Source organism: Octopus bimaculoides, chromosome 9, assembly GCF_046866305.1.
Source record: "Octopus bimaculoides isolate indiv1 chromosome 9, ASM4686630v1, whole genome shotgun sequence".
Lineage (NCBI taxonomy): Eukaryota > Metazoa > Mollusca > Cephalopoda > Octopoda > Octopodidae > Octopus > Octopus bimaculoides.
This window is the reverse complement of record NC_142936.1, coordinates 59,796,575-59,801,574: the sequence shown is the minus strand read 5'-3', so window position 1 is coordinate 59,801,574 and position 5,000 is coordinate 59,796,575. Positions and strand designations below refer to the sequence as shown.

The 5,000-nt window shown below is 36.4% G+C and overlaps 1 long non-coding RNA gene across 1 annotated transcript in view; it reads right to left on the bottom strand.

Moving 5' to 3' along the window:
* Positions 1 to 1,849, bottom strand: part of LOC149134172 (uncharacterized) — a 3,993-nt gene extending 2,144 nt beyond the window's left edge. Inside the window, exons 1-2 of the long non-coding RNA XR_016242987.1 lie at positions 1,779 to 1,849; positions 119 to 196 (exon numbers count right to left, since the gene is read on the bottom strand). This is a non-coding gene — a long non-coding RNA (uncharacterized LOC149134172). The remainder of the gene's footprint in view (positions 1 to 118; positions 197 to 1,778) is intronic.
* Positions 1,850 to 5,000: the final 3,151 nt, after the last annotated feature.

Sequence of the window (5,000 nt, the reverse complement as noted above, 5' to 3'; positions counted from 1 at the left end):
GTGTCACGACAATATTATCTATCTATGATACATTGAAAGTGTACAATACAATCCATAGAACAGATACTCCTACAGGGCAAACTATTAAAAGTGACAGTGAGGTAGAGGGTATATTTACCTGTAATATGAAAGAATACTGATTCAATATTGCTATCAAAAACCTCAGTAAAAGGTGCAACAGATCAGAAATAATGTGCTGGGACAAATAGAAGAAAATATGCACATTAACAGAAATCTTGTCAAAGAGACGTTAACTGAATGTTTAAAATAAAATAAAAAGAAAACATTTATACGGAATTAATAAAAAAATCTGCAGATACTACGTCCAAACAAAAACAATGTTGAGAAGATAAACTTCACAAAATCAGAAAAGGCACGGGTAATAAATAAATTTCAAGATAGTCAAGCAATTTTTAAATTGCGAAATATTGCAAAAATTTAGCTTGTAGTAAGAACGTGTATACACACATATGTTGGCACTCCGTCGCTTACGACGTCGAGGGTTCCAGTTGATCCCATCAACGGAACAGCCTGCTCGTGAAATTAACGTGCAAATGGCTGAGCACTCCACAGACACGTGTACCCTTAACGTAGTTCTCGGGGATATTCAGCGTGACACAGTGTAACAAAGCTGACCCTTTGAATTACAGGCACAACAGAAACAGGAAGTAAGAGTGAGAGAAAGTTGTGGTGAAAGAGTACAGCAGGGTTTACCACCATCCCCTGCTGGAGCCTCGTGGAGTTTTAGGTGTTTTCGCTCAATAAACACTCACGACGCCCGGTCTGGGAATCGAAACCGCGATCCTATGACCGTGAGTCCGCTGCCCTAACCACTGGGCCATTGCGCCTCCACACACACACATATATAGACATACAGATATATGTATATCTACAGTGTATAAAACAAAACAGATCAATACATACATACAAACATATATGTTACTCTATTCAGATCACAAGTTCAGGTTTATACCTGTAATTATTGGAACAGTGAGATATGTAACACACTATCTAAATACCAATCTTGAGAAACTAGAAGGGAGAAAGCTGATTCGAAGACTACAGATCCAAGCCATCACTGGAACTGTAAGAATCTGTAAAACGTTCTAGAAGTTTATCATTTAAGTATATGTGAGCAAGTCTAAATATGCAAGTATATGCATGAGAAAACATACATAAAACAAAACATACAAATTTGCACGTATACATACAAACATACATACATACATATATTTGAGACACCTGGTAAATAACATGCACACAATCACATGTGAATATAAAACATACACAAAGATAAACAGTAATGAAGCGCACACACTTGCCTAGTAAAGTGATATGCACGCCCACTTTATTAGTACAAGTTTATCCGTTCGCACACAGATATACACAAAAATGCACACACCAACCAGTTCATATAACCACGAACCACAAGAGCTGTCTTGACTAAAACAAGAACTTAGCCACTTTGTTAGTGTCCGGTTTAGATTTTGCAAAGAAAAGAACTTTAATCCCAAACAAAAACAAACGTAAAGTTCAATATTTGACATCCAAATTTAAATGATAGGGTTTATGTTTCTTTGTTAGAAATCAGGTCCTTCCTTCTAGGAAAAATTCTAATAAATAAATAAAGTTGTACATTAATAAATCACAAATATTATTCCTAGAAATGGATTTGAAAAGTTAATGTCATATCTCTGCAATACAAGTTGAAATATTTATAACTGAAAAAAAGGTAAGTTAGGAAGGAAATTTGATGTATGAACTAAAGTTCTTCCTACTTGTTCTTTTTCTTACTATTTCCATCCAGTCTGGCAGAATCACATCCAATGTTTGAGCTAATACGTGTCTACGTGTCTATCTAGATGAACGATCTAGATGCAGCAGGCGTGTAAAGCTCTGAGTTGCCGTCACTTGTTTAATGAATGCAAGCTGTGCTTTCATTAATTGGAGAAACGAGAAATCCACTCGAAAATTTACCAATTCAATCTTCTCGAATTTTTTAGTTTTCACTTCCTTTTTCCTCATTTCTTGCTAACTTTATATGGATACACGTGCAGAGTGTCTCTCTCTAAATCTCTTTTATTCTCTGTTACCGCTATTTATATATCCAAGGAGCAATGAGCATAAACTATAAAAATAACCAAAACCTGCGACTTCGCGCGCTCACGCGCACACATGTACAAGAAGTATGTAACGTTACACAAAATTATATAAAATATTTATGAATTAGTCACACATACATAAAACACACACACATACACACACATATACATATATATATATATGTATATATATATGTATATATATATGTATATATATATATATATATATATATATATATATATAACATCCATACTGTTATATATATATATATATATATATATATATATAACATCCATACTGTTATATATATATATATATATATATATATATATAGTGAAGTATATTTGCCATTTAAATGTGGCTGACCCCTAAGGGTGGATGTTACTGTTGCTTTTAGCCCCAGGAGAACATCTCCTCCAGCTGGCTTATCGACACATATCTGTGTCCTGTCTATTTTTGCCAAGGGAAGTTATCCTTCCCATCTTGATCTGCGATACGTACGGACCCGAGTTTCAGATATGTGTCGATAAGCCAGCTGGAGGAGATGTTCTCCTGGGGCTAAAAGCAACAGTAACATCCACCCTTAGGGGTCAGCCACATTTAAATGGCAAATATACTTCACTTTATCGTGCAGTTACTGTTAACACCTCGTTCAGAGATTTAACATTGCTTGTTTTCACTTTTTCGATATCAGTGAATAACTTCACTGGAAAAAGACTTATATATTGCCAAGGGATTGTCATTCTCATCAAAGGTCGAAGATTATCGTACGCTGAAGAAAGGAAATAACCCTGAAACTCGGGTCCGTACGTATCGCAGATCAAGATGGGAAGGATAACTTCCCTTGGCAAAAATAGACAGGACACAGATATGTGTCGATAAGCCAGCTGGAGGAGATGTTCTCCTGGGGCTAAAAGCAACAGTAACATCGACCCTTAGGGGTCAGCCACATTTAAATGGCAAATATACTTCACTTTATCGTGCAGTTACTGTTAACACCTCGTTCAGAGATTTAACATTGCTTGTTTTCACTTTTTCGATATCAGTGAATAACTTCACTGGAAAAAGACTTATATATTGCCAAGGGATTGTCATTCTCATCAAAGGTCGGCGATTATCGTACGCTGAAGAAGGGAAATAACCCTGAAACTCGGGTCCGTACGTATCGCAGATCAAGATGGGAAGGATAACTTCCCTTGGCAAAAATAGACAGGACACAGATATGTGTCGATAAGCCAGCTGGAGGAGATGTTCTCCTGGGGCTAAAAGCAACAGTAACATCCACCCTTAGGGGTCAGCCACATTTAAATGGCAAATATACTTCACTTTATCGTGCAGTTACTGTTAACACCTCGTTCAGAGATTTAACATTGCTTGTTTTCACTTTTTCGATATCAGTGAATAACTTCACTGGAAAAAGACTTATATATTGCCAAGGGATTGTCATTCTCATCAAAGGTCGGCGATTATCGTACGCTGAAGAAGGGAAATAACCCTGAAACTCGGGTCCGTACGTATCGCAGATCAAGATGGGAAGGATAACTTCCCTTGGCAAAAATAGACAGGACACAGATATGTGTCGATAAGCCAGCTGGAGGAGATGTTCTCCTGGGGCTAAAAGCAACAGTAACATCCACCCTTAGGGGTCAGCCACATTTAAATGGCAAATATACTTCACTTTATCGTGCAGTTACTGTTAACACCTCGTTCAGAGATTTAACATATATATATATATATATATATATATACATACATACATATACACACATACATATATATAAAGATAGATAGATAGATAGATAGATAGATAGATAGATAGATAGATAGATAGATAGATAGATAGAAAGAAAGATAGATATGTCACTAGTACTAAGCTGTATCGGCCTTTACCTTTCCTTTGGATAACATCAGTGGCGTGAAGAGTCGAGGCTGATCTGCCATAAACAACCTTGCCCGGACTTGTATCTATGAGGGGAACTCTCTAGATACAATCCCATGCCCATTCAGGACCGCAGTGAATCTTTACCCGTGTGTGTGTATGTGTGTGTATAATTATAAGATCCAATGATCTAAGTGTAGGAAGTTTGTTGAGGAACAATAATGATTTATTGGCGTCGAAGGTTGTAAGCTTTTCCCATATCGTAGTTCGATAAACTGAAAAAAAAATTATAGCTAACGGTTGGCAACTTCAGTTGCTATGAATGCGAATAAAAATCCAAATTGAGGGAGTAGGGCAGGTAAAATCCAGGCTACACATGTTTCCTAGCTAATTGACCCTCTGATGTAATAATTACTCAAAGAGGGGTACTCAGTTAGCTACTAATCAGAACGAAAATACCTTAATTATATCAAGGCTCCATTGTCGTTAACTCGCCGAACATATAATGAGTGAAGAAGCTGGAAGAACAGAGTAAAAAACAAATATGACATATATGAAGAAATAAAATTATCAGTAAGAAAAGTGAGAGAAGAGAAAAAAAATTAAAAATTTAGAAGAGATGAAATGGTCAAGAATAAGAAAAAAGAAATGGAAGAGGTCAAAAAATTTAGGAGTAGGAGTTGGGTGGAGTTGTAATGAAAGACGAAGAGGAAGTAGAATGAGCGAGAGATAGGAGTTGAAGGTTTTAGTCTTTGAGGGAGAACATAATAATTTAAAGTTGGTCGCTTACGACTTTACAGTAAATATACATACGTATTCGCGTATCCGCGCGCGCACACGTACACTCACAGTGCGCCCATACTATCAGCGCAGGTATTCACGCATGGGTACGCGCACATATTTCCATATGCAAAAAGGAAGATATAAAGGGAATACAAAATTAATGAAATATATAAAGATAGATTTAAAAAGTATATGTTATAAATACATTGAAGAAATTCAAGTGGGCGGGACTAAT